The sequence below is a fragment of the Rhynchophorus ferrugineus genome, unplaced genomic scaffold, assembly GCF_030347505.1.
Source record: "Rhynchophorus ferrugineus isolate W39M unplaced genomic scaffold, kcgeb_rfMv2 rfM3, whole genome shotgun sequence".
Taxonomy (NCBI): domain Eukaryota; kingdom Metazoa; phylum Arthropoda; class Insecta; order Coleoptera; family Curculionidae; genus Rhynchophorus; species Rhynchophorus ferrugineus.
In genome coordinates, this window is record NW_027472582.1 from 5,520,423 (window position 1) to 5,546,707 (window position 26,285).

At 33.5% G+C, this 26,285-nt stretch overlaps 1 long non-coding RNA gene across 1 annotated transcript in view; it reads right to left on the bottom strand.

Moving 5' to 3' along the window:
• Positions 1 to 26,024, bottom strand: part of LOC143193761 (uncharacterized) — a 539,327-nt gene extending 513,303 nt beyond the window's left edge. Inside the window, exon 1 of the long non-coding RNA XR_013005095.1 lies at positions 25,889 to 26,024. This is a non-coding gene — a long non-coding RNA (uncharacterized LOC143193761). The remainder of the gene's footprint in view (positions 1 to 25,888) is intronic.
• Between the last annotated feature and the right edge of the window lie 261 nt (positions 26,025 to 26,285).

Sequence of the window (26,285 nt, forward strand, 5' to 3'; positions counted from 1 at the left end):
ACTACTAAATGTATTTCATTTCTCTTTTTCTCTTTCATAAACGCATTCCGTTTATATTGAAATTTCACCGAAATATTTATGAATATAATTCCGATGTTTTTTTTAGAGAATAAAACTCCATAATTAATAGATTGAAGGATGAAATGTTGGGAATGGTGAAGTACCTTGAAAACATCCGAAATTTTCGAAATATCCCACGATATCCGTTTGCGTATTAATGCTGTCGGTATTTCCCGGTACGATAGCTCATCAGTTGGGCGTAGAAATTAAAATCAGTGATTCTAAAACGCTTTAATTAGAATGCTTTGTATAAAATTCTGTGTCCGTTATAATATTTTCCACACACGAGATGCATCTGATGTTAATATTCTCAAGCAGTGTAAATCAAGCAAAGTATAAATATATGAAGGTATTACTTTCGCACAATATAGCATCTTTGGCTTTGAAGTCAGCAATGACTTTCTGGTATACCTGGTACATAAATTGTTGAAAAACGTATCGTCCGTTCACAGAAAGAAAGTAATTTTCTGACACAGCACATAGAAGTTTTCCTGGCAGTTCTGGGTAATTTATTCTAGAAATATAGTCTAAAATATGTTTTTGAATTATTCCTCACCCAAAAATAAATTTCCTATAAATCTATAAATAGCATCGATTATAATGACTGAGGGAAAACCCACCGAACAGCATTTCATTCTTCTTTGGCGCTCTTATATTTCGAAAAGCCATATTTAGGACCTTCGAACTTACGTACAAGCGTCGATGGTTTATTTGATTTTCTCCTAAAAATTGAAATAGATTATGTTTGCAAATTGATTTCTGATGCGGAGCATGGCCGCCTTTGTCAGTGCCTCCTTCCGAACGAGGGGAGAAGGAATACGTCTCGGGGAGTAGGAATAAGTACGACGGAAATAAAGTGGAAAAATAAATTTTACGTTTTTTTTTTCTTGGGGAGCGACGTCTTGGAGAGTAATTAGACTGGAGATATGCCCGGCATCCGGCGAAGGTGAGTCCAGAAATAAAGGGAGGTAGGGGGTTAATGTAATTTAGTCTCTTAGTTGAGGCTCTGTAAAAAATACTTCTAAATGAAAAAAAAATTAGAGGAAAAAAGAGAAAATGGTGTAATAAACTAAAACCCATAGTAAAATCGTTAACTATTCAGTGAATTCATAAGCATTTTGATACGCTGAAAACGAAAACAATATGAAATCGAAGACGCCAATAATTGTGAATGGGGTTTGGAAGTAATCAAACAGTTATGGTTATATGATGTGACTGTTATTTATTGACGATATAAAAAATATTGGCAGTGTTATCTGAAGACGAGTCTTGTACTGAATGATCGAATGTACCCTTCAATAATCTCACAGATAAACGTCTCGGGGTTGTCAGGTATTCATTATCGTATACCAGTTAACGCTGCTGGCACCCCACCCCTGTTCAACATTTGGGATTATATTTCTGGGTATTTTGTAGACCGTTGTTCCACGACGTAATAGTCGACAAGTCCCAAGGTCGCTACAGATTCATTAAAAGAAAATGTTAAAGCAGATCGATTTCACAATCTAGAGTTTGGTACCCCAGAGATACCCCAGAGAAACCTACAAGAATTTGGAATTGATTCTCCACAAATTATATATGTAGACAATTCTTGGTGGGTCTTAGGCGATGTGGTAGGTAAACTACTAATATATCCATGACTGATAGTCCATCACGAACATGACAAATAATTAAAAAAGAAGTTTGAATTGCCTATAAGGAGGTCATAGAGACATTTTAGACAATCATAAAAACCCTAACTATTAACGAAATGATCAGGAATATAATTTGAAAATAAAAATCAAAACTAGAGTTGTCTACAAATATTGAAGGTGTAACATGAATCAAAGGTAATTAAACAAATTGTTGATTGCAGATGAAAGCATGACGAAAAAATTGAAGATATAGTAAAAACTAGAAATATAGTAATTAACAAAAAAGAAAAAAATAATTTATCCCACCAGAAATACGATGATGTATGATTTCTTCTACAAAATATGTCTTTTTCGCCATGATGAGTACATCCCAGTAATTCCAAATACTAATGCTAACGAAGTTCTAGGAGATGCATATGTTAATCAAACCGTCATATTGACACATTTAGAACTGAATATTTAAAATGACTGTAAGTTTTATTTAAAGTTAAATAAACTCCCCTAACCTTTTAATAACACTGTATAGTTTACATGATATACTAATTAAATTAGATTTGCAAATAATTATCACAATTTTTGCCGGTTCATTAAGTCGAACTAATTAAGAACCTGCTGATACATAACGTGGCGTGAACAGGTTATTGAACTGGAGTCTAGACAGGGTTGAATGACTGTTCATCAGATCCTTTAAAGCACTAGTTAATTTAAGGGGAAACTAAATTAAGGAGGTTCTTAAGAACATGCAAAGCCTGCAAAATCAGCTGATTCGCAGATTATAACCTTAGCTTCATAAGTAAAACAATATTTTGTTTAGGTTCTCCTTTCATTTTTTTCATATTTTTTATTGCAAATTATGAAATTCGTTTCTATATAAAAATATGTATGTTTAGTATTTAATTTTAAAGCATTTTTAAAATAAATTATTATCGTTTTTATCATATCGACATAGTGACAACATATGGATTACGTGGTGATAAAGTTGATCATCAAAGCACCTTAATCTCAAATTAACTCACGTTAAATATTCAATCCACTCAATAAACTAATGATGTTTTCACTAACTTCTGACCGGGTGAATTGTGTTGATGAAGCAGTATTTTCTTTTTCTTCAAATGCGGCCGTTTTTCGGCGATTTGGTCCTACAAATGTTCTAATAACGCTATGTAATAGTCGCTGTTCATGTTCCTTCCTTTTCAAGGTAGTCAATGAAAATTATTTCATACGAATCCTAAAATACAGACGCAAAACAGACAAAATACAGATTGGAATTCGAAGTGAAATGTTTGAGACAAGTTTCATCCATTGCCATATATCGATTCAAAAACTCGGTTTTATTGCGATTGATCAGATTCAAACACAACTGCGAATCATCAACTCGTCATTGTTTTTTGTTAAAAGTCAGCTCGCGCGGCACCCACTTTGCACAGAGCTTTCTCATACCCAAATATTCCAAATATAATGACATAATGAACACGTTCTGTTAATATCTTTAAAGTGTCTGTTATTTCATTCACTTTCAATCTAGCGTCATTCAAAATTATTTTGTGGATTTTGTAAATGTTTTCGTCGGTGACAACCTCTTTTAGGCGTCCACTGCGTTCACCGTCTTCGGTGCTCATTTCACCACGTCTAAACTTAGCATACCAACCCCTGATGGCTGATTTTCCTGGGGCAGTATTTGTTTCAACTGCATTTCTTCCTTTCAAGAAGCAAAATATTATCATTACGCGAAATTTATTTTTATACTTTTTTTTCACAATAATAAAAGTTTCTTTACTCAAAATGTTATAATTCGCAAACTAATTATCCAACAGCTGTCAAATTTATACACGCCTCTTTTGACGGTTAGGTTTAACTAAAAAACGTATGGATTTAATTATAATAGCGCCATCTATGTGTCAGGCCGAGGACTTTTCAATTGACCTGTTATGTGCCTTATATCTTGTTAAATTTCAAGATAAGGGAACCAGATATAACGTTATCATGCATGAAAATAATGACGATGTTTCTTTTCTTTTTGGTAGAACTACATTTTGAGTATCTACATTCAAGGAATAACTCTATAATTTTATGGAAATGGAAAATTGCTACCCTATTATGTCGCAAGATGTTAAAATCATCGAGTTTATCAATTAGGTTAGGTTCTTCCATAATTGTTTAACAGGTCAATTGAAAAGTCTCCGGCCTACCATAGTAAAACACATTCTTTAGGCAAAATTAGTTTTTTCTCATTCAACATAATTCCCTTCAAGAGTGACACACTAATTATAGTGATCCTACCACTTTTCTATAGAATACGATACATGAGGAAACAATTTGAAGCCCAATTCATGGATTTTTGCCATTGTTTTTACTAACTTGTGACATAGTACATTGTCTTGGTAAAGCAGCACTTTCCTTTTCTTCAAATGCTGCCGCTTTCGGCGATTTCTTCATTCAAATGGTCTGGTTGATGGGCTTTCCTTTTTCAAAGTAGTCAATGAAAATTATGCCATGCGCAGCCTAAAATACAGATGCTATAACCTTGCCAGACGACTATTGCTTCAAACAAAAACAAAAGTTGCTTCACTCAAAATGCTGTAATTCACAAACTAATTATCCGACAACTGTCAAATTTATAAACGCATCTTTTGAGGGTTAGGGCTAACTAAAAAACATATGGATTTAGTTCTGATAGCGCCATATATGTGTTAGGCCGGGAACTTTTAAGTTGAATTTGAACTTAAAACTTTAAATTGACATCTCTAGTTAAAAAAATAAGAAGAAAAACATTCAGGATTTTTTAAACAAATTGTATCAATCGCACTCGATTTTTTTAAATATTCAATCTAACCTGTATAGAAAATTCGCTTTCGCCCGATTCCCTAATGCAGTTAACCCATTTATCCCGTTAATTTTCTCGATATTTTCTGAATTAAACGCTCAGCCCTCGACATACGTCGAATTCGAAAGGGTTTAATTGGAACGCTGGCAAATATTGAGATCGTTCATAATTTAATCAAAGATTCCCGCCGTAACTCCATTATTGTAATTCAAACATTCATAATGAAACAATTTATTCCGTAATGGCGTCTAGTGCGTGTATTATGTGATATATTTAGTGTCTGAGTTATAATGTTGGTCTCGTTTGTATAACAGGTCAATTGAAAAGTCCCCGGCTTGGCACATAGATGACGCTACTAGAATTAAATCCACACATTTTTTAGTTAGCCTAACCCTCGAAAGATGCGTGTATAAATTTGACAGCTGTCGGATCATTAGTTTGTCAATTATAGCATTTTGAATGGAGCAACTTTTGATATTGTGAAAAAAATGGATAAAGATTTCGCGTGTTGATAAAATATTGCTTTTTGAAAAGAAAAAATACAGTTGGAACAAATACTGCCCCAGGAAAATCAACCATCAAGGATTGGTATGTTATGTTTAGGCATGGTGAAATGAGCACCGAAGACGGTGAACGCAGTGGACGCCCAAAAGATCTTTTTACAAACGGAAACATTTAAAAAATCTAAAAAATGACTTTGAATGACCATATATTGAAGTTGAATCAAATAGAAGACACTCTAAAAATATCAACGGAACGTGTAAATCATATCATTCACGAATATTTGGATATGAGAATGCTCTGAGCAAAGTGGATGCCGCCTGAGCTCACTTTTGACAAAAAAACGACGAATTGATGATTCGATTGATGGAGCAGTGTTTGAAGATGATCAAGCGTAATAAACCCGAGTTTTTGCGTTGATATGTGAAAACGGATGAAACATGGCACCATCGTATCACTCCGAAGTCCAATCGGCAGTCATCCAAGTGGACTCTACACGATGAACCTGTTACAAAGCGTGGGAACACGCAACAGTCGGCTGGTAAGGTTAATGGCGTCTGTATTTTAGGATGCGCAAGGAATAATTTTTATTGATTACCTTGAAAAAGGAAAGACCATCAACAGCGACTGTCACACAGCATTGTTGGACTATTTGAAGGACAAAAAAGGACCGCTTAAAAACGAAAAACGCCCGCATTTGAAGAAAAAGGAAGTGCTGCTTCACCAAGACAATGCACCGGTGCAGTCGTTGAAAACGATGGCAAAAATCCATGAATTGGGCTTCGAATTGCTTCCTCCTCCACCGAATGCTCCAGATCTGGCCACCATCTACTATTTCCTGTTCTCAGATCTCAAAAGGATTCTCGCTGGGAAGATATTTTCGTCGAATAAAGAGGTGATCGACGAAACTGGGGCCTATTTTGAAGCAAAGGATAATTTGTACTACAAAAATGGTATCGATCACACTTGAAAGGAAATATGTTGAACAAAAAAACTAAATTTGCAAAAAATGTGTTTTACTATAGTAGGCCGGGGACTTTTCAATTGACCTGTTAATGCACAAACACATTTTGTACATAGTTGTATCACTACAAAATCGGTTTGTAATAAGAAATATGAGAAAATTTTTAAAAGATTAACAAAATTCCTATTCGAGCGAGAAATCGATAAGCAAGCTAATTTCTGATCCTAATAATTATAAATTGGCTATCATATAATAAAGCCAAACCAACCCCTAAAATTTTAAATAAGATCTCAATCAAAGACATACATGAATTGCCCCCCGGAAGAATACTAACCGAATGTTTATTTCGGCCGACGGAAAAGACAAAAATCGACGGAACAAAGGTCCCATTTTTTCCGTCGGTCCTTTCGAGATAAAAGCCCCAAGTCGCTGGCCTTTGAGAAGTCACGGAAAAAGAAGCGGAACCGAAATTAACCGCGCCGCACAAAATAAATCTGCGCCGAATCTGCCTCTATCAATTTCCTTTCGCGTTTCCCTTATCAATTACTCTAAGGAGAACTGGAATTTTTCCTTTATCAACCTTGATTTTATTTATCTCTGGAGGCGAAATACAAGAGCGGCATGATTATGGTACACGAAAGCGACCCCGAGCTATTTATTCCTTTTGAGCTGATACAGAGCTATACGATTAATAATTTGATTTAAAAATTACTAAAAGGAATTTATTATAAGTACAGTAAATATAACATAACCAAGGCTTGAAAAGACAAAAAAACTATAACCTATGTATCTCCTGACAAACATAATCAAAATTAGCTAAGGCGCCTTTTCCCTTTTTCATTTTTCTCTAGTGCTATCAGCATAAATAAGATGTATATGTAAGAGTTCCTATCTTTTTGTTTCTTCATACTGAAAGCAGACCAAGCTGTGTATGTTAATATTTTCTTTACCTCTTTACCACAAAAATGTATTGAGGCGAATTATAATTATGCTTACAATGTTATTATGAAAATTGTGGAATGGATCTTTAAAACGATTAATTGTACGTTATGCGTGGGAATCGAGAAAATATACCAACATGTAATACTTTAAAGAACAACAAAAAATTATATAATTTAATTGGCGGGCTTGGTGGCGCAGTAGTAAAGGCGATAGGACGGTCCTCCTATTGTTGCGATAGCCGTGGGTTCGAATCCTGTTGGGGCATGGTCGTAAATGTATGTTTATGATTGTTTAAAATGTGTGATTGTCTTAGGCAAGAGTGTAAAATCCGACAAGGAAAATGATCCCAGTCACGCCAGTAAGCAGGTTGGGTATGACCGGATGTCTTCTGGGATGATTTCTAAAGTAGGTCACTCGCCAGTCGGTAGGCTTAATGTTGAGGGCCGTGGAACCCACGTTAAACTGTAGGTGCCGTCCAGATAAACCCATAGTTATTAAAATGCGTCTTTAATATGTAATTAAAAAAAATTATATGATATACTAGCGACCCGCCCCGGCTTCGCACGGGTGCAATGCTGATACTAAATTAAATACACTACAGAAAAAATATGAACGTTGTATATAAAAACATAGCGGCCCGCTCCGACTTTGCACGGGCATAAAATATATATGCCTATGTCACTCAATGAAAACATGATTAAAATCGATCCATTATTGTATTTTTGGTTCATTCATTACTGCCCTTGACCTGCACGCATTAAATTTGGAGTAAAACAATTCCTCTTCCCCTATACTTACTATGAAGATTTCCTGCTATCTTTGGAATATCTAAATTCATACAATTTTTATTACATTACACATTTTTAAACGCAAATTTTAAATTTGTAATATCTCCGAAAATATTAGTTTAATTTACATGCTGTAAGGAACCATATTGATTTATATTAATTGCACACTGTATTTAAGGTACTTAATTCGATAAGGATTAATGCCGTATTGCTTAAAATAGCTTCGTAAATAAACCATTTTCTCACGTAAAAAGTAAACAATAAAAATGGTTAATGTGGGTTATCCCTAAAAGATAAACATATACCATCGCGGACTTTTTTGTAGACCTTTTTATGGTGTACAATACTGTAGTACATTAATTTGATCTAACTCGTAGGGTTAGGCAGCGTTTTTGCTAATTGCTAAATAAGCCTAAAAAAATAGGTTAATTTACCACATCACGTTAGAAACCTCTAAAATTAGCAATGTTGCCTTAGTATATTATGCATGTATTATACATATAAACCTTCCTCTTGAATCACTCTATCTATTGAAAAAAACCGCATCAAAATCCGTTGCGTAGTTTTAAAGATTTAAGCGCACATAGGGATATAGGGACAGAAAAGGCGACTTTGCTTTATACTATGTAGTGATGTCGAGAATAATGCCGTGCTTTTATTATTGTAAATTCGAGGAGTTAAGGAGAGTAGATCTATTAAAATATAATAAAACAATCATGATTAAATCAGTTAATCAATCAACAAATAATCTCAACTTGGTGTTTATATATATATATAGACACTGATATTTACGGATTCATTCCTAATGTTCGAACTTGATGATCGTACCCTCTGGGCGCGCTTCTTATCACTTTCCACGGCTTCGCCGACCATCTCCTTTATTGAGTTTGATTTTATTTATCCTGCGAACGAGCGACATGTGCGTATTAGTGACTTACAAACAAGGCCTCGAAAAATTTATCCCGTCGTCGTCTGAATTCCCCGAACGGGATTCAATAAAATGGGATTACGTTTATTCCGCAAGTCGAGCAATCAATTCGGAATTTAAAACAGACAGTCTACGAAGACTACATACCGAATGGGACGGTCCTGTACGCGTTCGAGGCAGGATGTGAAGGCGTGGCGGTGCCGAAGGCAAATACCGCAGATCGTATTAGGATTAGGATCTCGTGCTAGTCGTTAGTTCGCTAGTATTACGGTTTTTTTATCCTGTCTTGCTTTTTCCCGTCTTTCCAAGACCCTTTGAATAATAGACGTTCTTCTTTCTTGCTTTGCTCAAAGTTTACGTTCAAATTAAATGCTTTTGAAATCTAAAGATTGTACTGTACGGCTGAATATAAACCCTGGGTTGATAAAGTTGTCGGAAAGATAAATGAGCAAAATAGTTAATTATATTTGTAAAATTCCTCAAAATACCGCTTTTATAACATCTGCATTTTTATAGCTTTATGGCGATGTTTTGGTATTTGACATAGTGTCGGACGGTAACAGGTTAATTAAAAAGTCCCCGGCCTGAGACATAGATGGCGTTACTAGAACTAAACCCATTAGTTAGCCCTAAACCTCAAAAGATGTATGTATAAATTTGATAGCCGTCGTATCATTAGTTTGTGAATTATAGCATTTTGAGTGAAGCAACTTTTGTTATTGTGAAGAAAAATAGATAAAAAGAAATTCCGCGTGTCCATAAAATATTGCTTTTTGAAGGGAAAAAATACAGTTGACGCAAAAACTTGACTCGACGCCCAGTTTCCAGACACTGCCCTAGGAAAATCAACCATCAAGGAGTGGTATGCTAAATTTAGAAGTAGTGAAATAAGCATTGAAGACGGTGAACGCAGTGGACGCCCAAAAGTAGTTGTTACCCACGAAAACATTTAAAGAATCCACAAATAATTATGAATTACCGTAAATTGAAACTGAATGAAATAGCAGACACTCTAAAGATATCAACTAAACGTGTACATCATATCATTCACGAATATGATATGAGAAATCTCTGTGCAAAGTGGGTAGCGAGCTCACTTTTGGCCAAAAACAATGAGGAGTTGATGATTCTGAGCAGTGTTTGAAGACGATGAAGCGTAATAAAACCGAGTTTTTGCGTCGATATGTGACAATGAATGAAACATGGGTGTATTTTGGGATGAGCATAAAATAATTTTCGTTGACTACCTTGAAAAAGGAAGAGCCATCAACAGCAACTATTACATAACGTTATTGGACCGTTTGAAGGACGAAATCGCTGAAAAATGGAAGCATTTGAAGAAAAAGATAGTGGTGCTTCACAAAGACAATGCACCGTGTCAGAAGTAAGTGAAAACGATGGCAAAAATCCATAAATTGGGCTTCGAATTGCTTTCTCATCCACCGTTTTCTCCAAATCTGGCCCTCAGCGACTATTTCCTGTTCTCAGATCTCAAAATAATGCTCGCTGGGAAGAAATTTTCGTCGAATGAAGACGTAATCGCCGAAACTGAGGCCTATTTTGAAGTAAAAGGCAAATCGTACTACAAAAATGGCATTGAAAAGTTGGAGGGTCACTATAATCAGTGTATCATCCTTGAAGGGAATTATGTTGAATAAAAAATACTAATTTTGCCAAAAAATATGTTTTACTATGGTAGGCCGGAGACTTTTCAATAGACCTGTTATATATGTAAAATTCCCCAAAATACCGCTTTTATAATACCTGCATTTTTATAGCTTTATGGTGATATTTTGGTCTTTGACATAGTGTCGGTCAGTATTTAATCATCTTTTGATACCTCTACCTCGCCAATGCCTTATTCGAGATATAGAAAAACCTTTATAATTGATCATTGGCCAGAAGAGAAAGTGATTGGCCAATGCAGTATACTTTCTGAGTAGGCGTGACATACATGCCACCTTAAATAGGTCGTACCAAAGTGCTAATGCTCTTTCGATTTTTCACTTAAATTCGCTTAATTCACAATTCGCGATAATTTGTGAGGTTAGGGTCGAATTTTTTTTGTTATCATTTTTCTTTTATTATATATATTACTAAGTGATATAATAACGCATAAAATTGTTTAAATTATAACTTTAAGTCTTTTTAAATGTTATAAAATAATATGTGTGAACAATTTATTAGTACAAATTTAGGAAAAATGAAAAATTTTGGACAAGATCATTGATGACACTACACATAACTTTCGCAAATTGATTTGGCAAATCTTCAAGAGACCACCGCAAAAAGGAAAAACGTGCCGTAGTAAGCCGAGGAAAACAATGCTATTGTTGGGGTTTTCTCGTTTTCTAATGCACCGGAAATAGACTGTGTTCACTGTTTGCTGCAAACAGTACAAAATAAACTTTCTAGGACAATCGAAATTCGAATCCGAATATCTCGTTGAGGATTGCTTGACCGTAGTTTCCTGCTGGCAGATGAAATATGGGACTTTTAACCCCATATGTACTAGTTTCGTTGTGAATTTAAGGACTGTGGATTAATTGTGAGGATTTTTTCATATATTAAAAGATTTATTATACATTTGAACGAGTTATTTAAGGATTATAGTGAAAATGTTTTGACAAAAGGCAGCAAGGGTTACTAGTTTTGAAAATATATTCTTTTGTTCTTATACAGAGAATTAAAAATATTTCTCACTCTCTCTCTCTCTCCCTCTTACGCTCTGTCTCTTTATGTGTATGTGTCTTATAAATCAATCATTGGTCATTAATTAGTTGTAAATATAACTAGTAGAAAAGAACAAACTAACATTATGTTTATGTTAACATTATTGGTTATGTATTAAGTTAAAGGAACTTTTCTAGCAATTTAAAAGCAATAGGAAAAATACAGGCTACTAACGTTTTTAACATTCAGTAAACAGTCTCCAAACGTATGTGTTCAAATTTTGCTGCTTTTTCATCCTTGTCAATTGCTTGTCTTATGCTAATTATTCTACGAACTTAAAGATATTTCACGGTAATACACAAAAGTTAAGATTCCCAATTATACAAATGTTAAAATAAATTCTTATATGTGCTTAAGACCGTCGACGCATAAAAAAGCCCTCATTACACTAAAGTAAACGCACTACACATTTCGTAGGTTGTCATAGGTCGGGAAGTTGTGAAGAGGAATAAACAATAATTATTGAATAGTTTTGATTGTATTTTCTCAACAATGTTTCTGGTAAAATAAAGATGAACAACTAACAATAATGTAATTCTGTCTGAAATGAATGCAAATTATCAATTTTACACAGGCTTACATTAGTTTAAATTATCAGCTAACAGCTTATATTGGTATTGTCAACAATTTAGATATTGAATTTCATAAAAATATGTGAGATCGAAAGCTTAACAGCTAAAACAAAAAATATAATGTAACAAATAATGAAATTATTAGAAAAATTAAAGAAAAAAATATATGCAGTATATATTATTAATATATTAAAGCAATAATTAATACAATTAAATGAAATGCCTTGACAAATTTGGATCAAAATATTTCAATCAGTTATATATATATATATATATATATATATATATATAAATATATTATCAGATTCTAAATTAATAAATTATCTAATTAAAAAAATTAGTTTGTTTGTAACTATAATTTTCTCTTTCCAAATAAATTCCACTTAAATTAACTTGGTTAATCATATATAACAGTAGATCATCGGATTATATTTTGAATTATTTGGTTTTGTTTCTTTTCATTTTCAGTTTATATTAACATCATAAAATTTGATATTAAAAAATTCCAATTTCTATCTTATTTATCACTTAGTATAAATGATTGATATTAAAAATATATAATTTTATGTAATTAAATTATCATAACAGTTCAATATAATATAAAATAAAAATCTACTACTACTAAATCAACTACTACAAAATGAGCCCCTGTAAAAAAATTTCCATTAGGCATGTTATAGCGTATATACTCACAATCAGTAAAGAGTGGGGATTAAAACCCAAAATCCAATTTTGGATCTCCCCTTGTATAACAGGTTAATTGAAAAGTCCCTGGCCTGACAGATAGATGGTACTACTGGAATTAAATCCTTATGTTTTTAGTTAGCCCTAACCATCGAAAGTTTCATTAGTTTGTGAATTACAGCATTTTGAGTGAAGCAACTTTTGTTATTGTGAAATAAAATGGATATAAAGGAATTTCGCTTGATAAGATATTACTCTTTGAAGAGAAAATACACATTTGAAGAAAAAATTTGCCTTGATGCCGAATTCCTGGATACTGCCCCAGGAAAATCAGCCATCAAGGATTGGTATGTTAAGTTTAGATGTGGTGAAATGGGCACCGAATACAATGAATGCAGTGGACGTCCAAGAGATGTTGTTACCGGCGAAAACATTTAAAAAATCCACAAAATGATTTTGAATGACCGTAAATTGGAATTGAATGAAATAGCAGACACTCTAAAGATATCAATTGAACATGTGCATCACATTCACGAATACTTAGGTATGAGAGAGCTCTGTGCAACGACGAGTTGATGACTCGGAGCAGTGTTTGAAGATGATCAATAATAAACCCGAGGTTTTGCATCGATATGTGACAATGGGCAAAATATGGCTCCATCATTTCACTCCAAAGTCCAATCGACAGGTATCCAATTGTACTGCACACGATGAACCCGCTCCAAAGCTTGGAAAAACGCAACAGTCGGCTGGCAAGGTTATGTCGTCTGTATTTTGGGATGCGCATGGAATAATTTTCATCGACTACCTTGAAAATGGAAGGACCATCAACAGCGAGTAACAAATAGATTAATTGGACCATTTGAAGGACAAAATCGCCGAAAAACGGCCGCATTTGAAGAAAAATAATGTGCTGCTTCACCAAGACAATGCACCGTGTAACAAGTCAGTGAAAACGGTGGCAAAATTCCATGAATTGGGCTTGGAAGTATTTGAAAATATTGTGTTTTGGTATGGTAGGCCGGGGACTTTTCAATTGACCTGTTATATTCCGAATCACTAAAAAAAACGGGTATTAAGCCCCCGAAATCCGATTTCGGATATCACCTTGTATATTATGAACAGGGTAGTATAATTTATTGTTCAGCAATTTCGTTAAACCTATTACACTTTCGTTCATAAGGCGACCCTTGTTAACCCTGTATCCCATCAAAAAGTGACCACCTCTTACCGCACACCTAATACATTTTAACCCCTCTTCCCGTTCCCCAAATATACCTTTTCCCCGCCCGCCCCTTCGATAAATACACCTGCGGTCCCATAAATACGGTTATTTATAATGTACACCGTTCGAACGTCCGCCACCACGTTTTCCAGCCGAGAAGAATTCGCGATCCGTTGCTTCGGCGTAGGTTTAAAGCGTGTGGATATTGGTTTCGGCGGTGAAATTTCACGCCATAAATAAGTTATAAAACGGCCGAAGGGAAGGGGGGACGTATATGCGCGCGTTAAATTAGGCGCGAATGTTCCCCATTTTGGGACGCTCGTTGAACAGGGAATCGACGCCGTGTAGCAAGTTCGATGAGGTGTCTTTTGCATAATTACCGTTCGTTGCTGAGTTGAGGATGTTATCGAGACCGATATACGAACCTGGAGTGTTGCCAGAACTGTAGGAAGAACTCTCGTAACGCCAGAGGGAATCTTGGGAGTTACAATGTGCCAGATTCGTTGGCGCAGTAACAGGTCAATTGGAAAGTCCCTGGCCTGACACATAGATGGCGCTACTAGAATTAAATCCATATGTTCTTTAGTTGGCTCTGACCCTCAAAAGATGCGTGTATAAAATTGACAGATGTCGCATAATTATTTTGTGAATTATAGCATTTTGAGTGAAGCATTTTTTGTTATTGTGAAAAAATTGATAAAACGAAAACTCGCTTGTTGATACAATATTGCTTTTTGAAGGAAAAAAATACGACTGAAGCAAAAACTTGGCTTGAGGATTCAAGGATTGGAATGCTAAGTTTAGACGTGGTGAAATGAGCACCGAAGACGGTGAACGCAGTGGAAGCCGTAAGGAGCTTTTTTACCGACGAAAACATTTTAAAAAATCCACAAAATGATTTCGAATAACCGTAAATTGAATTTGAATGAAATAGCAGACACTCCAAAAATATCAACTGAACGTGTACATCATATCGTAATATTTTTGATCAAAAACAACGACGAGTTGATGATTTGGAGCAGTGTTTGTAGATGATCAAGTGTAATAAACCCAAATTTTTGTGTCGATATGTGACAATGGATGAAACATGGCTCCATAATTTCACACCGATGCCCAATCGACAGTCATCCGAGTGGTCTGCCCACGATGAACCCGCTCCAAAGTCGGCTGGCAAGATTATGACGTCTGCATTTTGGGATTCGCATGGAATAATTTTAATTGACTACCTTGAAAAACGAATAACTATCAACAGCAACTATTACGTGGCGCTATTGGACCGCTTAAAGGATGAAATTGGCGAAAATGTCACGAGAATGTTACAAGTCAGTGAAAACGATGGTAAATCCATGAATTGGGCTTCGAATTGCTTCCTCGTCCACCGTTTTCTCCAGATCTGGCCCCCAACGACTATTTGCTGTTCTCAGATCTCAAAAGAATACTCGCTGGGAAGAAATTGTCGTCGAGTGAAGAGTTGATCATGAAAACTGAGGCCTATTTTGAAGCAAAGGACAAATCGTACTACAAAAATGGTATCGAAAAGTTGGACGATGGCTAAAATCAATGTAGCACCCTTGAAGGCACTTATGTTGAATAAAAATAACTAATTTTGCCAAAAAAATGTTTCTTACTATGGTAAGCCGGGGACTTTTAAATGTTGACCTGTTAGTAGTGTTGCGATAGTCGCGGGTTCGAGTCCTGCTGTGACATGGTCGTAAAGTTATGTTTGTGATTGTTTATTATTTGTGATTTTCCAATGCAAAATTTCAAAATCACGCCAGTAACTGGGCTGGGAAAGACCGGATGTCTTCTGGGATAATTTCTAGAGTTGGCCACTCGTCAGTCGGTAGGCTTAATGCTGAGGACCGTGGTTCGAACATAAAATATATAGGCCACGGAATATAATGTTAAATTATATTGGTAAATTTAATTGGCATTCAAGTAGTTTTGCATGAACATTAAACTGTCATCGAGGTAGCTACCATCTATAGTATTTACCTTTTGTCATATAAGAAAATCTTCAGTTACAACTGAAGAGAACAATGATTCTTGGCGACTGGATGAATCCAAAGCACGTTAAAAATTATTAATGCTTATTTATTTAGTATATGTATTCAGCCAATTAAAATACACCTAAGAACTGTATTAAATTTGAAACCAATATCGGTGTTATCTCCCAATAGTATGTAAAATCATTCAATTTAAACAACAACAAAATCTCAACTAATATACCGAGAAACTTTACAACTAATTCTATTGGCACATTCATAGAGTTTCATGTTCTAACATAACTGGATGCAGCTAAGTGGTTTCTGATATAATCACTAACTTTGATATCGTCGTTTCACTGAAGACAATGAGAAGCCTCTGTCCATCGATCATTAATATTGAACAGAAAGATGCACAAACAACAAGAGGCTCACAAATTATTTTTCCCACTAAAAAATCATAATTAACATTACTCCTTTTGATACTATTAAATCTGAATTAATTTTGAATTGATATATATTAGAAATGCATGACTTAATTGACTTAAATTACACGAATACATTAGTGACACAGTCATTATAAAGTTGAGTACACACAGCTTCCTATCTCGGTTCCTTCTGTGGAGTAGGACAACAACATATTAATTTTGTCCATTACCACTACCAGATACTAATGTTTGTGTATCTGGAGAACTCCTAGCTATATTGGAGACCAAAAAGAGGTTCCTCAATACCTGATGAACTGAAATGCCGTTAAAACCTTCTTGTCTATATATTGAGCAATACCAAAATTCCATATCTGGAGTTATTCCACTTCTAAGCATTTAACTTCGAACTTCTGCAACTACTAAATTATTAACGCATAATGCTATCTTGCGTTGCGTTATAAGGTATTGGGTATATAACCAAGACATTGAGAGAATATTTTCCAAGAACTTTGTCCCATTAACAGATATAGAAATAGATCCAATAAATCTTCGTATATTTTAGTTAAAAATTAATATATAGCTGCTGAAAGAAAACACCAAAGCCAATGTATGAGTATGACATTTTCACACAGTTACCATCACTAAATGTATACGAAAAATTGAAACTATAATGGGAGAACATTAATAGAATAGAGATTTAGTGGAAATAAGAAAAAAATTAAGAGAGAGAAGAAAACAGGGAATAGAAGTTATAAATATAATAATTAGAAAACTGTGTTAACAAAAATCATTTTCTAAATATTTAACATAGGAAAAACTCAAAAACTTGAAATTAAGAAGTATTAAGAAAGATTAAACAACATGAAAAATGTTTCCTTGTCTTGAACCATTGTAATAGGCAATGAAAAAGAAACATACATTTTGATAATTTAAAATAAAGAAGATCATGCATTTATAATATACCCGTCATAATAAGCTACTAAGGTTAAAGTAATCCTTCATCTATACCAAAATATATCAGTCCCAACAACTGAGATGTTAATTCGAACTGGGTTACAAGCTGAAGAATTACAAAGACCTACAATAATGTAATGCCGAGTAAGTCGCGGATTTTGCACAAATTTCTTATTATTACACCAGGATAGAACAAGATAGAATAGAAAATAGTAAGAAGCAAAAATGAGGTCATAAACACCATTTCAGAAGTCAAATTCCACAAAAGTTTAAAAGGCTGAAAGAAATGTTGAAATAAAGACACTGTATATATCAGTTTTATTTCAAAATTTAATTTTTTTTTAACAAAAGTAATATATTGATAACATCATATAATTATGCAACAGTGTATATTTGTTGGTCCATATTATTCTTGTTTAATAAAACCCATTCAGTGATTATTACGCACAAAATTAAACCCATAAACTGCTGAAACATCCAAATATTGTCCACTTCCTCGAAGTTATCGCCTTCGCATTCGACACTAGCAATAACTTTTAAAAAATTATGTCCGTTTAAATGGAAAACGTAGAGAGGCTGGAAAGAAAAAAAAGCCGAAAAAAGCTGTGAACGTTTTCCCTTTCGATTTTTCTTCCCATTCATTCTCAACAAGTGACTCCTTTTTTAGCCGGGACGATTTATGGGATTGGTATTTGTTAAGGACAAGTCTCCGGGATAAAATTTGTTTTAAAAATGTTACATTTGTTATTCCGGGCCCATAAAAAAGTTTTTACAAGATGTGTGTTTATAATTTTTTCTGCTACGTTAAGCAATTATGATATATAAGGACCGATATTATAATTTATGGTATTAGTAAATTAGTCCTGAAATTATAATAGAAGGGTGGTTCAAATATGATGGAGACAAACGCTGTAGATGGCGCGCAAGAATATTATGTTTTGAAGGTCGTGACTTAAGTATGGGATAGCTGGGTCCCTTACGAACAGTGTGGCATAGTTTTCGTCGGGAGCGCATGTTTCACGCGCGTACTATGACCATGAGTGAATGTCAATTGCCTAAAGCCGTAGAGCAACATATTGTTATTCGTTTTTTAGTGTGGGAAGGCGTTAAAAAGACAGAAATATTTTTAAATTTGCGAAATCAGTTCGGTAGCGAGTTCCTGAGTCGGGATGCCGTGTTTAAATGGGCCAAAGCATTCAAGGATCGCCGAGAAACCGTCGAGAATGAGCCACGTGATCGTGGAACGCGAACCAGCACCACACCAGACAACAATCGCCGCGTAAAGGATGGAGAATGAATGTTCGAGACATTTCGGTTGAACTAGGCATCAGTATTGGTAGAGTAGAGTCTATCACTCACGAGCAACTTCAATATCGCAAAATAACGGCACGATGGGTTCGTAAACTGTTGAACTTCGAGCAAAAATTTACGCGGTTGAAAGTTTGTCGCCGCTTGCTAACGCGATACGAGGCGGAAGGGGACGTTTTTTAAACGCGAATCTTCACTACAGACGACATATAATTACACTATTATACTGGCGAATGCAAGAAAAAGTTTAAGTGCCGTCTAAACAGTGGAGGAAGAAGGAGGAAGTTCTGTATACGATGTTCTGTAAACGACGGGGCGTACTATACTTCGATTTCCTATGCACTCAACGTATCATTAATACTGCACTACATTACCCTGCGGCCACCACATGTTTGGACCACTGAAACAAAACCCTCGGAGGTCAAAGATTCAACACCGACGACGAGATAGAGGAGTTCGTGCGCACATGGCTGGCCGAGCTGCCCAATAAATTCTTCAATACCGGCATCAAAAACCCTCCGGGAAGATGGACAAAATGCGTAACTAGTGAGAGGAAATACCTAGTAAAATTGTAAATTTTTTCAATAATAAATAATAGTGTCAGAGTATTTGCCTAGATCATAATTGAACCACCCTCGTATTATGCGGAATATCAGAATCATCTAAAAACTCACTGCAAGCGATAAGACCCGTGAGAAATATCACTACAACATAGTATAAAACAAAGTCGCCTTTTCTGTCCCTATATCCCTATGTGCGCTTAAATCTTTAAAACTACGCAGCGTATTTTGATGCGGTTTTTTTCAATAGATAGAGTGATTCAAGAGGAAGGTTTATATGTATAATACATGCATAATATACTAAGGCAACATTGCTAATTTTAGAGGTTTCTAACGTGATGTCGTAAATTAACCTATTTTTTTAGGCTTATTTAGCAATTAGCAAAAACGCTGCCTAACCCTACGAGTTAGATCAAATTAATGTACTACAGTATTGTACACCATAAAAAGGTCTACAAAAAAGTCCGCGATGGTATATGTTTATCTTTTAGGGATAACCCACATTAACCATTTTTATTGTTTACTTTTTACGTGAGAAAATGGCTTATTTACGAAGCTATTTTAAGCAATACGGCATTAATCCTTATCGAATTAAGTACCTTAAATACAGTGTGCAATTAATATAGATCAATATGGTTCCTTACAGCATGTAAATTAAACAAATATTTTCGGAGATATTACAAATTTAAAATTTGCGTTTAAAATTGTGTAATGTAATAAAAATTGTATGAATTTAGATATTCCAAAGATAGCAGGAAATCTTCATAGTAAGTATAGGGGAAGAGGAATTGTTTTACTCCAAATTTAATGCGTGCAGGCCAAGGGCAGTAATGAATGAACCAAAAATACTGGATCGATTTTAATCATGTTTTCATTGAGTGACATAGGCATATATATTTTATGCCCGTGCAAAGTCGGAGCGGGCCGCTATGTTTTTATATACAACGTTCATATTTTTTCTGTAGTGTATTTAATTTAGTATCAGCATTGCACCCGTGCGAAGCCGGGGCGGGTCGCTAGTGTTTAATAAAGTCAACTTGTTTTGTAGATTTCGTACATCCTTTAGAACATTTCCCATTCAATTAAAGGCCTTGAAAAAATTGGCACTTGCAGCGACAAATAAACCTAACAATTCATTAACATCGAACTTGCATGGTCCTCCAGGTCGTATTTTATCATTAACATTAAAGCATAACTTTTGATATCTTTTAGTCATTGAAATATGATGGAGAAAATATGTTTTCAAAAGTGTTTGTCGAACATCGGCAACTGATTTCTTCAAATCAAATAAGAAAAGTAATTAATATCCGCAATTTTGATTAGTCGATGGTCAGTGTCTACATACGTACAATCAATATGTTAACGACACTAAATGGAAAACTGATATTTTACGAAGACAAATTGCAAATTCAATTTTTTTATTCCTAATTTCATAACATCATATGATTTTAATTATATAGGCTTGTAATTCTTATTAATTGGTCAATACGTTGATTAGTAGTTCATATGCTAATTGTCAGGAGCCAGTATGCGGTTAAGTGAATAGTCCTATCTCACAGATATTGATAATCTTGGAGTAACTCACTATTAATCAATTATCTAACAACAAATCTTCCATAGATCAAAATAATGATGACGTATATTGATGCTAGTTAAATATAGTAAATAGCATCATGTTAGATATATCTCTTAGATATATCACGTAGTTATAGTAATATAGATATTTTTAAATAATATAGAGAAATCACATTATAAAACAGCTTGTTTCTACTAAAAGAAATAACACTAATTTACTAAAATTATATTTCACGAAAATATATTGCTGAATATGCAAGTACTTCATAGAATTATCAACATTATATTACATTAATTTGTCATACAATACATTCTCTTGAAACCTATAAGTATTAGTGTACGGCATTTTTAACATTATTATATTCATTATATGTATTGTGTAAAATATGTTGCAAATAAATTAAAATTAATGTTTTCCGTTCGAAACTATATCAAAAAATAACTGTAACATTAGTAATATGTAACTATAGTCAATTCAAAATAGCAGTGACACGAGTGTCAATATAATATCCTTGTCAGGCAATAATATCCTTGTCATTTTATTTTATTTAAAAAGAGATAGAATGCTGTTAGAGAAGTTCGAACAAGTAACGGAATGAGCCTGAAAAAGTTGTCCATTTGCCAAACTTCTGAAAATTCTTCAAAATATTATAATTACGGGTTATAAACCGGCAAACGTTGTTTTAACGCTTTGTTTTAATAAATTTGAAATCGCCGCGGTTTCTATTGAAAATATTTTTTACGCCTTCAGCTGCACTGTATATTACCAACGGACACGGTCACTAAAATACCTCAAAAAATAAAAAACAATATAACATTACATTCATCAAAAAGAAACCGTGTTTATGCGAAACAAGTGAGGAATCAAGATCAATCTTGGTGTTTCAGACATCAAATATACGAAATGTATAAAACAGTAAGTAGTTGTTTCAATCGAATTATAATTTAATACAATTATTTCAGAGAAAATTGTTTATCTGGAAAGTATCCACAAAGATCCAAAAGTTATACAGCTATTTGAGAGATGTAGAACAACCGTTCCTATATTGTTGGATAATATAGGATTTAAGTGATGTAAAGATAACCCACGAAGGGGTCTCATTGAACTTCCAGAGATTGCTTTTAAAAAAATACTATTTTCAAAAACATATAACAAAATCAATAAGAATTATATAAATTTATAGATTTAAAAGAGCCATGAATAGTTCAGAACGGGCTGCTCATGGCAAGATGATAATAAATATAGTATAGAGACAACAAACGTTCATGGGAAAAGGTAATCATTGGAATAACTATCGATTAGGTTTTGTTAGTCATAACATTTATTCATTGCAGACATATAGTTCTTCATGCTGGAAACAGGAATGGTTTTATTCCTGGTGCAAAACTAGTATTTCTCTAACTCCAAGATTGACTACAGTAGTTCGAAAATCAGCTTTTATGGAACTTGGAGAAACCATCAGTTATTGTTATATACAATGCACCATATATATATATACATATATATATATATATATATATATATATATATATATATATATATATATATGATACGTTTGGTTAACATATATGAGTAGAGAAATAACACTAACTATTTTGCAGATATGGCAAATACATTAAGGAGGATGCAGTGGTTAAATATAGGTTGATCAAGAAAGATATATAACGATAGTAACAGGTCAAACTAAAGAAAAATAGCAATATCATAATGACTTTACAAGGATACATTGCATCGAGAGAAACAAGAACTATGCGTAAAACATAAATATGCTCTCTAATGAAACTAAAATACATTACTCAGATATACAATTGTTAATTAAGTAGATTAGGCCTTCGGGGGATACCACTACATACAAAAAGGCGTCCAGAGCCCAATCGATACTAGTGTGGAAAAAAACCCTATATATATATATATATATATATATATATATATATACCATATATATATATATATATATATATATATATATATATATATATATATATATATATATATATAATGACACAACTCTAACCTATAAATTATTGTGGCTGTAAAATTAATTGTAGTTTTGAGTCTTTCAACAATAAATGCACTTGATGTACTATAATGTTAAAATAAATTTTATTTAATAGAATATTTGTTCAATTATTTTATTTATATTAAAATTTTGTTATATATCAGCGCCTAAATGTAGCCCGCGTCACTGCTATTTTGAATTGAGTGTATATACAAACCTTAAACATAAAAAGTCCAGAAAACCTTGGAAGGATATAAAGACATGTTACATTGTAATAATCATGATCGTGTGATTCCATGGTAAAGAGTTAAGCATTCGCGAAAATAAAATTATATTAAAACGATTTCTTACATCGATAAGTAAAATGGATAATATAGATCCATTCTTTCAGAATACCACTTGGGGAACGGTAAATTAAGTCGAATATAAAAACAAATTTGTTAGCAGGACCGAATACTTATATTAAAACATTGTTGTTACTATGACAAGATAAATCCTGACAAGCACATCGTAAATTGTTAACATAGTAAAAACACCAAACTGGCTTATTTTCAATCACAATATTATCCTATTTCATTTTGTTGGGTATCACATATTGCCTACAAGCAGCAGGAAATGAGCGATAACCGACTCCCGATGACGGCTCAACTACCGCCGAAAAAAACACATAAACTACATTTTCGGTTTGGAACCTCGATTTCCCGACGAACTTCTTTTTGTATAACGGGAGAAACTTTTTGCGCCAAACGGTATATATAGCCGATATCCGGTGCATTAGAGAACGAGAAAACTTCCTAGAAACCGCCGCTACCAACGACTTATCTCCAAATATTTTTCCTTTTGTGTTGCTCTGAAGATTTTCCAGATCAATTTTTAATAGTTCGATATTTTCTGTTGCCGTTTCTGTTCCGTGAAATACGATCGAACTTTATTAAAATAAAATTTATTAAAAAATTCGGAAATTTAATTAGCTCTAAGTGAATCATGTATCTAATTTGCTGACACATTTGACGTCAAAACGTCACAATGTTGCCCTATCAACTATGAGTTTTAGTTCAGTTTGGCTTCGACATAAAACAAAATTCTAATCTAAATAAAAGAATTGAACAACAACGTTATCAAATATAATTTACTGTGACATTATAGTACATATAAAAACTACAGTTAATTTTAAAACCACTACAGTTTATAGGTTAGAGTCATAACCTCTTATCACTATTGCTTTCAAGAATTTTGCTTACGTCTGCCAACTGGACGACCATGTCATTTACGTGCTCGACCTAATCAGAATGCAATGTGTCTCTTTTTAACCAGTATAAAATGAGAAAGAAAATATAGTCTGATTCTAAAACGTATTTACAAATTGCGTCAGGCAATACATCAAATATCTTGATGACGTATGTACCAGAAACCTTTGAATAGATTATAGATCACTACTATAAAGTTTTCCTGTGATTTATAAGCATTTTATTTTAAATATAGTTGTAAACTCAGCTATGTTGAGATATTACAGCTCATAGATTGTATTTCTATGTTATATGTATCTCACAAGGCTACAAAAAGTCCCAACAAAAGACTTGTAATATCACCACTTGATTAAATCTTACTAGTCAATAGTACTGATTTAAATCGTACTAATTACGGCAACGGATATAAATACTGTTCTTTAAAATCTAAAGAAGGAAAGGGATAAAACATAGGGTGTGGTATCCCAAATCAATTGCTTAAATATGGTGGCCATTGACTCATGCAGTAGTACACATCTTCCATTTCAAAAAATCCTCCATAGAAACTACATTACGCTTAAGTTTGAAAATGGGCTAAGAATCCTCCAACTACAGAGGTAAAAGATCCTGATATCCCACAAACATCATTAAATCCATAGAAAGTTAGTTAAGTTGATGACATGTAGGCTGTGGAACAAACAAAAGAAATTAAAATATACCGCTAATTTAATATGCTGATTAGATCAGAAGAAGGAACCTTTTACAATATGTTCTAACTTTATTTTGTTGTCAAATAAGACCCAATTAAATATCCTCTAATTTAGAAGAGCTTTAATGTATCACAATATCGGAAGTTATAAGTTAAAATAAGTTTGTTCCAATAAGTTATTTTTCTTATTATAGTTATTTTGCCATGTAAATAAATTCTAGAGATTTATATATATATATATATATATATATATATATATATATATATATATATATATATATATATATATATATATATATATATATATATATATATAGGTTCATATGTATATATATATATATATATATATATATATATATATATATATATACTATACAATACACAACATATATACAATGTTTTTATTGATAGTAAAATTTAATAGCGGTTATTTTAGAGCTATTACAACATAAACCCTATATACGTAATAAATTACAAGTCCGTATAGTTGAAATTGAGGATATATAGGATTATAGTATCTTAAACCTTTTCAAGTTGTTTATCAATAAATATTTAACAACTTGTGTAACAATACATACTGTTATCAATCTAAAAGAAGGGTGTGATATTTTGTTTTTTTGGATATATAACTCACACTATCTGGTAGATATCAATGCCACTAATGGCCCATTAAAATTCTACAGCCAGCGAAAAATGTTTTCTGGAAATATAATATATTCAGTTTATTAAATATTTTCATTTCCATTAACAATAGCATAATAATCAAATTTATTTGGAAACTAATTCAAACCACATATTACATTAAAAGATATCAATAAGAAAATATATAACTACATATGCAAACTAAATTACAATTATTTATATGGAAAAAGGTATCATATTATATCATTTCAAATATAATTTGACACATAGATTTCAATTATACATATAACTATGTAGATCAGCTACATGTCAAACTTTAAGGCCTTTCAAGGTGGTACACATATAGAGATACATGTAGATGACAGTTTAATATATTTCAATTTGGTTTAGATTTATTTACACATAGTGATGTTCAATGTATTATGTATTCAAACTTGTAATATACATATATTTATATATATATATATATATATATATATATATATATATAAAGGAAATGGATGTAGTTTTTTTTTGTTATATACACAAGGTAATAACTACAATTTATATGATCTTATTGTCGTCCTAAGTGATGTTTTGTTATTGTACATTATTCGTGATGGTGTCAAATATTCAAAAAAAAATTCTAATAACAAACTGGACGTACCTTTTCAACGGGCCAAGAAACTATGTCCAAATTTTAAAAAATTACTTAACAATATTATCCAGTATGTTTTGATTATCACCAACTTGAGCAATAATATTCAAAGTATAGTGAAACGTAAGAACCACTTAGATCACCTACGATTATATTTATTCAATAAAATTCACTAGATATTATTTATTCATCCCCCAACGGCAACAACAACAACAAGGTCACCAGAAAAGCACCGCAAACCAGTGAATGTCGACGCCGGGATCACTAGATCGCAAAGCCGGCGAATGCCACCCGGAAATTCGTCGCAGACGCGCCGCCGTCGGTTCAGCAGGACGCGCTACCGCTTCGGAGGCCGATCACCAACTCGCTGTGGCCGGCTGGAGGGTGTGAGAGGCGCGGGGGGCGG